An 11,643-nucleotide genomic window follows, 5' to 3' on the forward strand; every position below is an offset into this window, starting at 1 on the left:
TGTTCTCAATGAACCCAAAAAACTCATTAATATCAAAGCTGAATGTTTTTGGAAGTAGTTTTTAGTTTGTTTTTAGTTTTAGCTATTTTAGGGGGATATCTGTGTGTGCAGGTGACTATTACTGTGCATAATTATTAGGCAACTTAACAAAAAACAAATATATACCCATTTCAATTATTTATTTTTACCAGTGAAACCAATATAACATCTCCACATTCACAAATATACATTTCTGACATTCAAAAACAAAACAAAAACAAATCAGCGACCAATATAGCCACCTTTCTTTGCAAGGACACTCAAAAGCCTGCCATCCATGGATTCTGTCAGTGTTTTGATCTGTTCACCATCAACATTGCGTGCAGCAGCAACCACAGCCTCCCAGACACTGTTCAGAGAGGTGTACTGTTTTCCCTCCTTGTAAATCTCACATTTGATGATGGACCACAGGTTCTCAATGGGGTTCAGATCAGGTGAACAAGGTGGCCATGTCATTAGTTTTTCTTCTTTTATACCCTTTCTTGCCAGCCACGCTGTGGAGTACTTGGACGCGTGTGATGGAGCATTGTCCTGCATGAAAATCATGTTTTTCTTTTTTCTTTTTTTCTTTTTTTTTTTTTTTTTTGCCTGTCCCGTTTGGCTCTTTTGCCATCAGAATTGTTGTCTAAAGGCAAAGAAAGATGCCCAACGGATTTACTTTACCAAACTGACCATCCCAGCCTTGCCGTAATGGTCCATTTGATTCACCTTTTATTGTTTATTTTATTTTCACTTACTGAATACGGGACAGACTTGACTGGGGGAAAGAAGGGGAGAAAGAAAGAGGGAAAGAGAAACAGCTGAGAAGAGGGACGGGGGAGAAGGGCAAAAGACAAAAACCAACAGAACGGGCAGAGAAAAAAAAAATGCATATATCAATCACCTGGGTCACCTGCTGAGAAAGAAAAAAGAAAACAAGCAGAAGAGAACAAGAGTAATAGAATAAACAACATCACAATGATATATGGGAATATGACAGTAAATACTAAATATTAAACATTATTGTGCAGCACATAAGATCAACAGAACACAGTGTGCTTTGAGGTAGGAGCCAAAAAGGGTGTAGTTTGTGGGTGTGATCACCCGTGTGTACACCTGTGAGCATGGACGCGCTTGTTTTTTGTTTTTTAAAAGGTTCCTTCATGTAATAATCTGCTAGAGGGTGTGGGGGGGCCACAGCCCCGTCCTCCAGGGCATGAAGCAGGTATGGAGGAGATCAAAACTCCAGACATCCAGAGGCCCCCAGAACACAAGAGACCAAGGAAGACCAACAGAGGGGCAGCCGCGCCACTGTCCCAGAAAGAGCTGAGGAGAGTCCCAGATGAGGGCTCACTCAGCAGCCGCGGAGCAGAAGCCAGGGGGAGTTGCAGTGACGCGCCCGTGAGCTCCGCCAGCAGCCAGCCGCGCCTGAGTGACCGAGCCCCAGGCCGAGAGGCCGGGGGCACCCCACCTCCGAAGTGGCCCGAGCAAGCCCCAGGCTCCAGGCCCCGATAAGCGGCCGCCAAGGAGTGAGCCGGTGTGTACCTGGACGCCCATCCCCGGACACAAAGAACCACCAACGCACCAATGTCTGAGGGAGTCCGCCACTGGCAGGGGAAGTGGTGGTAGGGGGAGATAGGCCTCCAAACCTTGGAGGGCCTAAGATGTCCCCAGAGAGGTGGCGCCTGACACCCAACCTGACATATAGACACAGAAATACAGGCACACACATATACAAACATCCATTCCCACCCTCATGCTCTCATATGCACTTACTCCACACTCAACCAACGTGGAGACAGACATGAAGAGACGCTGTACACACGATCACACTCCCCAAGCGTACTCTACAAACCGGGTCTAGGTACCCTTGCCCCTGGAGGGGGGAACTGCACCCAGACCCAGGTGGTGTTACCCTTTTCCCTGCGGTGGGGGGAGGCAGACCGCCCCGACTCCGCAGCAGCAGGAAGGCCCCACACTCCAGACTGCAGTCGGACGGCCAACTCCTCCTCCTAGCCCCCCCGCTCCAGCAGGTCGCAGAGAATGGGGGTGAGAGAAGACTCCAAACCTCCCTCCACCCGCTCATTGTAGTGTTGATGCATGTGTGTTCTAAGGTGCATTTAAAACCCAGGAGGGCATGGAGCTACCTGCCAGAGAGCAGCAGGTAAGTGCATGGTCCCTCCTGCTAGCCCTCAATGTCTACGTGTATTTAAAATTGAGAGGTGGGCAACGACGCCAGGGGTGGGGTGTACACCCTGATGGTACTTTGGGTTCCGTGTATCGTGCCCACCCCCAAGATCCTATATGTATGTGTAATGAGAGTGTGAGTAATGTGAATGTCTAAGTTGTGGGATAAAATTGAGGCAGAGGCAGCCAGAAGGGGACAGAGGGGTAGCCTCATGTTTTTCTTGAAGGATGCAGACTTCTTCCTGTACCACTGCTTGAAGAAGGTGTCTTCCAGAAACTGGCAGTAGGACTGGGAGTTGAGCTTTACTCCATCCTCAACCCGAGAAGGCCCCACAAGCTCATCTTTGATGATACCAGCCCAAACCAGTACTCCACCTCCACCTTGCTGGCGTCTGAGTCGGACTGGAGCTCTCTGCCCTTTACCAATCCAGCCACGGGCCCATCCATCTGGCCCATCAAGACTCACTCTCATTTCATCAGTCCATAAAACCTTAGAAAAACCAGTCTTGAGATATTTCTTGGCCCAGTCTTGACGTTTCAGCTTGTGTGTCTTGTTCAGTGGTGGTCGTCTTTCAGCCTTTCTTACCTTGGCCATGTCTCTGAGTATTGCACACCTTGTGCTTTTGGGCACTCCAGTGATGTTGCAGCTCTGAAATATGGCCAAACTGGTGGCAAGTGGCATCTTGGCAGCTGCACGCTTGACTTTTCTCAGTTCATGGGCAGTTATTTTGCGCCTTGGTTTTTCCACACGCTTCTTCAGAATCAGAATCAGAAAGGGGTTTATTGCCAAATGTTGAGCAGGTTTACAACATTAGGAAATTGCTGCGGTTCTTGCGACCCTGTTGACTATTTTGAATGAAACGCTTGATTGTTCGATGATCACGCTTCAGAAGCTTTGCAATTTTGAGACTGCTGCATCCCTCTGCAAGATATCTCACTATTTTTGACTTTTCTGAGCCTGTCAAGTCCTTCTTTTGACCCATTTTGCCAAAGGAAAGGACGTTGCCTAATAATTATGCACACCTGATATAGGGTGTTGATGTCATTAGACCACACCCCTTCTCATTACAGAGATGCACATCACCTAATATGCTTAATTGGTAGTAGGCTTTCGAGCCTATACAGCTTGGAGTAAGACAACATGCATGAAGAGGATGATGTGGACAAAATACTCATTTGCCTAATAATTCTGCACTCCCTGTAAAGTTAAATTTTAACAAACTAAATGATAATGATTGTAGCAACTAATGTTATAAGCAGAAACCAGCTCGGTTTATGCAACTGTTCGTTCACTATGGGAGTGTAAACAAGATAATTTGTCTTTGTGAATGTTGTCTGAATGCTTCTGAGTCTTTAAAGTGGAACCAGTGCAGAAGTACGAACAGGAGGCAACTCTTGTTGTTGCTGAAAAAAACAAAGGTCTATGGTGAAAATGGTCCTTTGCGCTTTAACTTCAACACTTTCTTGATGAGCTTCTAGTTTTAATAATCTTAATAATAGTTTTGTAGATTTTGGTCCTGATAGGAGTCATAAAGGAGGCTAAAGCTGCACATATGTGCTTATCTTGTGAGCACAACACATAAATGCAAATATGCAATGTCTTGGTTTTACAGTCAGAGCTTCTCTTGTTGGCCACGTCCAGATTCAGGACACCCAACATGTAAAGGCTCAGGTGTCCACTTTGTTTAGCATTTGTTTGTGGAAGATATATTTGTTTGCAAGTTAGGTTTTTATTTATACATCACATAAAATGCATCTGTGATGAGCTTGAGACTAGATTCTCTCCATACCTTTTTTTTTTTTCTGCATTTCATGGGGTGTGAATAACCTTTATTCCAAATGTGTTTAAATATATTTTACAAATCCGTTTTTCTTAAGTCTGAGAAAGGATCAAGGCTGCAGAACCTGTGTGGAAAATGAAATGAGCTTGTGAAGATGTAAGAATCAGTTTTAACTTTTTTGCCTATTAGTTTTCATCAATTACCTGTGAAAACAAGATGACTAGATCCAATCAGAATTAAGTTGTGTAGTGAAATGGGAGGCAGTGATCCAATAAGAAGTAATCTCCTTGTGTAGCAAGGTTAGATTTTTCCAATTTGAACTGCTGTCAACAAACAAGGTTGGAGGCTCCCGGCTTTTTGTTTTTTGTGTTCATGGTCTGGCTGCATGGCTGAGTTCAGCATACACTTATGTTTAAAAATCACTCTGGGTTTTTGACTAGCTTAGTGTTAGCATGTTGTCTGTGTAGAGCCTTGCAAAGAGCTCAAGTTCTGTTAGCAGCATAATGCAGTTGTTTCTGTCCTGGATGCATTTTGCACTTTACCATTGCACATATCTCAACCATCCCATCCTTAATATAGATAAAATTATTGTCCAAGTCCACACTGTAGACTGCACCACTATTTTCCTCCAGCACACAAACTGAAATCAGGTGATTGTAGTGCAAGTGAAATCGATAAGCGGATTGGCAAGCAGACTAACAATTCCAAGGAACTGAACTACTGGGAACCGGTTCTCTACAAGTTCTTGATTCCCATACCTATCTATAACAGAAAAGGCCTGGACTAAGAATTACTCCATATTTTTTCTGCGTCAGTTCTTTCCCCTATCTCTCCTGGATTTCGCAGAAAAACATCCCACACACAGGTGTGTTTCATTGTATGGATGGAACACACACTCTCACACACACACACACAGAAAGTAATGAAACATAAAATAGAGATTAAAGACCAACAACCAAACACACATCAACAACAATCTGAGAACAGAGGACAGATAACAGCAAATTGAGAAGTTGGTGAGCTTGAACTGATAGAGAATAGATGTCTGTTCTGAGCCTATGAGAATGCAAATGGTCCAAGTCATTACTGAGCCAGCTCGCTGCAAAGTCGGTGTGATGCTGAATTCCACTGATGTGTGAACAGCACAGCCAGTATTCTGTGTGTTCACTGCTGGTGAGTGGGTGTCATATGTGCTTCGTCCTCCATGCTCTATCAGGCAACTCCCTCACCTAAACCACAGAGTTTTTTCAGTATTGCAAATATTTTCGAGACGGACCATGTGAGAAAGGAAATGGTGGAAAATAATCTTATTTTTTCTGATATTATCTGAAATTCATGGATGAAATTATCTTAAATAGGCTTTTGCTTTATTTTTACTTTTTGTTTCTCTGGGGTGGAGAGAAGCCAGCTTGTTAATAAATAAAAAAACAAAAAACAAACCCTCAGACTAAAAATACGCTGAAATGAAAGTGCATATAAATTTAGTTTGCACATAAATTAAAAAACAAAACAGCTCTCTTTTTAGGTGATGAGATTCATTGGTAGTTTGGACTGTGTTAATGTATTTACCGCACGATAAGGCGCACATAAAATCCTTAAATCTTCACAAAAATCGACAGTGCGCCTTATAATCTAGTTAGCCTTATGTATGAATTTTGGTTTGTGCTTACCGCAAACCAATTTTATGTGGTACACGATGCTCAAAAGTCTGTCAAAAAAATTTTTGTGCCACTTTTCGGAGCATTACAGTTACTGTTGCAAGGAGCCTCACGGAGTAATACGTACTGTGCTTCAACACAATATTACTGTGTTGTGTGTGTGTGTGTGTGTGTGTGTGTGTGTGTGTGTGTGTGTGTGTGTGTGTGTGTATAACGACTTCAAAATGGCGCCTGCGAAGAGACACTCTTACAAAGCGGATTTTAAACTCCGAGCAATCAGTTGTGCAGTAGAAAATGGAAATGGAGCAGCTGCGAGACAATTTGGCATTAATGAGTCCATGGTGCGCAAGTGGAGGAAGCAAGAAGATGACCTAAAACAAGTAAAGAAGACCAAAAGGAGTTTCCGAGGGAACAAGGACAAAATTGAACAGTGGGTTATTGAACAGAGAACAGCAGGTAGAATTGTCTCTACTGTCTCTATTCGACTCAAGGCAACAGTGGTAGCACGTGACATGCAGATTAACGACTTTGAGGGGGACCTTTTTGGTGTTTCAGTTTTATGAAAAGGCATAATCTCTCAATCCGCACAAGAACTACTGTCTCACAGCAACTGCCAAACGATTACAAAGAAAAGTTGGCCATTGAACCGTACTGTCGAGAAAACCGCTACCAGTATGGTATCTATATGCACCACAGGGAACAAGAAGTCATCCTTCACTGTAGTTCTGGGCTGCTAAGCTAATGGCCAGAAACACCCATGGTCATTTTCAAGAGGAAGACTTTGCCAAAAGAAAAGTTTCCAGCCGGCGTCATCGTCAAGGCTAACTCAAAGGGCTGGATGGACAAGGAGAAGATGAGCGAGTGGCTGAGGGAAGTTTATGTCAAGAGACCGGATGGCTTTTTCCACAAATCTCCGTCTCTTTTGATCTACGACTCCATGCGCGCCAATCAAGGCTGTCAAAACCCAAGTAAAGCATACTAATTCGGAGCTTGCCGTCATTCCAGGTGGATTAACCAAAGAACTATTGGTGTCAACAGGTCGTTCAAAGTTAAATTACGAGCTGCGTGGGAGCATTGAATGACAGAAGGTGAACACACATTCACCAAGACAGGGAGGCAACGCTGAGCGAGTTACGCCACTATCTGCCAATGGATCGTGGATGCTTGGGCTAAGGTATCAGTCTCAAGTAGGGATGGATATCGTTTAGGTTTTATCCGATACTGGTGCCAAATCGGTACTTTTGAAACGGTGCCGGTGCTCAAACCGGTGCTTAAAGAATGGAGAACACAAAATTGGTCCAAAAACCTCTCATGTTCAGCTGTTTTTTGTAAAAAGATAACAATGTTAGCCTTTTCTGCAGCTATGGGGCATATATGGTATCACTCTTGGCTGGAAGCAGTGCTTAAACAATGGAAAAAACACAAACTTTGTCCTAAACCTCTCATGTTTAACTGTTTTCCACTTTTTCTTTGGTCATTTTAGCCTTTTTAGCCAGGGTGAAGGGAGTATCTGCCATCAAACAAGAGGACAGCCGCATGTAGCTATGATGATGTTTGCTAGTTCACCTTACCTGCATTAATGTAATAACGTGGTTAGCCTACTCAACGTAAATTAGCTACTCACGCAGAGAAGAACGGCTGCTGCCACCATCATCCGTCATCATTTCTGCTACACTGGCAGGGCTAGGGGCCAGGACTCTCCTCTTCGTGTTTTTGGGGGATGTTGCATAACAGGCAACCCACCCGCAGTAGAGGTGCTCGGTGTGAGGTCTCGCAGCAAGCTATCAAATACGGCGCATTTCTGGGCTTTTAAAAAAAAACCGCTATGCGTCGCCAGGTGTTTCATCGGATTTGAGGTGTTACCTCCTTTGACAGTATCACAATATCAGCTTAAAGCACTTGTTGCAGGCTGCTGAGTTTGCATCTTTTGCTGTGAAGTACAGCCAGACTTTTGACCGCTTCGCCTTGGACATTTTTAATCTGTAGCTCTGCTCTAACAGAACGTACGTACCTGGCCCCGCCTACTATCCTCGGAAACGTAAAATGATTGGCTAGAATCTAAAGTGTATCACAGCTCAGGAAAAAAAAGCACCGAAATAAAGCACCGAAATGTGCGCTGCTTTTCGGTCTGGTTACTACCGTTTATGGCACCGGACACCGGTACCCATCCCTAGTCTCAAGTGTCGTCCGAGCTTTCATGAAGGCTGGAATAATCACTGAACAGCTAAGTAACAGCAACAAGACTGATTCAGATAATGATGAGAGGGATCCGGGCATGCTTGATGCTGAAATTGCCCAGCTGTTTAACTCAGACACTGAAGGTGAAGAGGTTGATGGATTTGTGGAAGTTGAATGAACTGAAAACGTAAGTGTATTGTTCAATATTTGATTTTTTACAGCTTAACAATGTTAATAGTTACTGTGAATGAGTTGTTTAAAGTTTAACTCATCTGATTGTTTTATTTTGCTGAATGCATTTTAAACGCCTTTTAATCCAGCGTGAGAAGGATCCGGGCATGCTTGATGCCGAAATTGCGCAGCTGTTTACCGTAACCGTGAAGAATTTGATGGAATTGTGGAAGTTGAATGTACTGGAAAGAGTTACTGTGAATGAGCTTAATAAAGGTCGAGTTATCTGACTGTTTTGTTTGTCTTAATGCACCTTATAATATGGTGCACATACAGTTGTATGGTGCACAACTGTATGTATGAAAACAGACCCAGTCTTCAACAGTGCGCCTTATAATCCAGTGCGCGTTATAGTGCGGAAAATACAGTAAACTGACACACAGAGAAACGCTTTAACTGCTGACCACAGTTTGGGGCCAAGAAGCCGACATAGGTGTTTGATTTTGTGAGTGTCTTACCCAGGGTCTTGAGATGAGACTGCTGGGCAAGTCTAGCTACATCATCAGTCCTCTCATCACACACATGCACACACAGCTATCTGCTCAGCAGCGATAAGCCCAGTCATTCACTCCTTGGCTGATTTAGATGCGGTGGTAGCTTTGTGACAGACACCAAGGTCAGGATAAAGCACCTGCCGTACATTTTCCTTTTCATGGGTGAATGAAAGTTATTAGCCTTTGTCATCCAGTGCACTTCACACTGTACCCTCATTTCTTTCTGCTTTCATTTCTGCTCACAATACAGTGCACCTACATGTAGCAGTAGTAGTATGGGAGTTTGTTGTTTGCAACATATTTTAGAGTCACAGCATATGTAACTGTTTTAACAGTCTTTCATTGGTCTTACAATGGTAGAAAGCAGGGTTGCAGCCAGCTGATGTTTAAGCTGCTACAGTAGAACTGTGTTGCTATAATGCTAATTCCATGTGTGTGACAGAATAGCAAATCTTGATATTCTGTGCAGGTAGGAGACGTGGTGAAGTCGATCTGTGCCTGAGTGTGAAAAGAATGTTATGTGCACATATGTGACAGCAAATATGATTTAACTTTGTAAATAAATCGAAACCATATTTAAAAGCACTGAATGGTTTAGCCTACCTTTTATTAATAGACAGAAATGTTTGAATATTGGCTAAGGAGGTAAAATGGTTATAATTCCTAACATTTGTCTGGTTCTGTAATAACTTTCTAAACTCTTTAAGATTTTCATGCTCTTTCAGGTGTAAAAGGAACAGTAGGCTAATTTACAGTTATCCCTTTTGTCTTTAAATAAATTCTGGTGGGAGGTCGTCTTTTACCTCATTGTCTACTGGGCTTTTTATACATTAGTTGAAACACCGGGAAGTTTTACTTAATCTCCAGCATGAAGCAAAGCAATATACTTAGCATAACATATATGTTTGTCATACCAAGTTGAGAGAAATAAAACAAATCTTCATCCAGTCCCATTTCTTTCTAACTGATGTGTCACTGCAGCCCTAGACTTCCTCTTAAAAAAAAAAAAAACAAAAAAAAAAAAAACACACAGCCAGTTCTGCCTGCCACATCAAGATTTCCTGTTTTCTGTCCCAACTCACAGCTAGAGGAGTCAGACTTGAGGAACAGGGGAAGATAAAAAGGATGAAATTGTGGAGAGAATGAACTGCTTATGTTTGAGAGCAGCAAGATGTTGGTGCTGGTAGTGCCAGTGGTTTGGTTGCAGCTGTGCAGCTGTTGTGCATAGTACTGAGTGCTGCTTTTGATGTTGGGGTGTAGTGATGGTGGTAGAGATTTGTGTACTATAGTTTCAGCTCTTATGAAGTATGCACATGGATACAGTGGGTGAGAAAACATACTTAGCAGCCCTCTTTACTGTTTAAATTCTTACTACACAACTACTGTGTGGGGGTAGTTTTAGGGGTATGTGTATATCCCCTGGCAATACTCTGCATGTGTTTCCATTCCTCTGCATAGTTCATCGCCAAGGTGTAACCAAAGACACAGATAAACAAATACACATTCAGGGATCGACACACAGCAAGCAAATTGTAGCTCCATAGCAACACTCTCTGAAAATAACAGACATCCTTTATCTATCTTTGTCATCAACACTCCCAGAAACACATGGCATAACACACGCAGAATCAGTATGGATAACTGGTGTTCTGCTGTTTTGAACTGCGATACAAAACTATCGGGTAAAAAATTGCACCTATGCAATTTATAATGGTTGCCCTTTTCTTGCTTGTCTTACAGTTTTGATGACGTTTGGCCCTACTACTCAAAACATATGACATGCATTTTCTCTCCTTGAACATTTTTCCAGCTTCTCCCTGGATAAATCTCTCAAAATAGACACTTTTTTTCCTAGCAATTTAAGATGTTAATTATAAATCAGGACATTTATTTCTCCACAAGCTGTACGAATGCACAGTTTAATGGAGAGCCTCTTTTGAACAGTTGAACAGAGGGCTTATATTGTTAGCTATGCTTGCATAATTACAGTTGATTACAGCTGTGTGTAGCATTACAAATGAGGAAACATGCTTTCACTTACATCTGTTATTCAACAACTAGAAACCATACTGCTTCTTTTTTTAAAAAATTTATTCTTTAGTACATTTATCGAGGCAACGTCAAGCAAGTGCACGTTGTATCAAAACCCAACTCCCAAAAAGCTCATTTTGGTTGCAGCTTCTTTTGCCTTAGCATCTCTTTACATAATGTCTCTCAGTCACCCTCTCTTTTGGCTGTGTTTCACTCACACCTTCTAAACATGCCAAATTCTTAAGGCCTATTATACTTGCCATTCTCGCCCTCGTAAACTGCACTATGTGCCAAAAGTGATGTCACAGCCACTGGCCAAGCCACACTCTGGTTGCTGCAGCTAATTTGGAAACATGACTTGTGATTGTGTCAGTTTTTCCCCCCCATTTTAATGCTACATCACTGGAAAAATTCAATGATTCCTAGATACAAAGTTTTAAATAAGTGGACTTTCTGAAGAAAACTGAAAAATACTTGAGATGTCTGTGCTGCTTTTATTCCTGATGTGGAGGTTTTGTCTGAGTGGTAACACCCACTGTTTTGGATAATACTGCTTTCAGATACCCATGCCCTTGTATAAATGGTTATGGGTTATGGTGATAACTGTTGTCACTGTGAGTGACATGACTACTGTAGTGACCATAATGGGTCCTTTAAGTCGACAAAACATCTATTAGATTAGGTCAGAAGCCATCTAAATGACTAAAAGCATAAACGCACTCAGAGGTCACATGAGTCATTACTTTTTATAATGAGAGAACCATCTTTGTGTTGGCTAAGGTGACCCTTTGTATTTCAACAATTATGAGAGTAACATATTGCTTAGACTATGCTATGAAAAACGCTTTAGCAGCTGTTATACTGAATAAGCAAAATGTCAACAGGTAGCAGCTGGACAGGAATACTACAGCTCAAAAGAGCAGATTTTAGAGGAAGTTAAATGATATTAAAAATATTTTCAATTCTTAGAATTTGAACTTACATCCAGCAAGACTGTTTATCCTTTGACTCTTTATCTTTTCTAAACTGTAGTATACTGTGTTGTTTTTGCTTTCTCTAGGTTCT

This window comes from Rhamphochromis sp. 'chilingali' (genome assembly GCF_963969265.1).
Source record: "Rhamphochromis sp. 'chilingali' genome assembly, chromosome: 11".
NCBI classification, from domain to species: Eukaryota; Metazoa; Chordata; class Actinopteri; order Cichliformes; family Cichlidae; genus Rhamphochromis; species Rhamphochromis sp. 'chilingali'.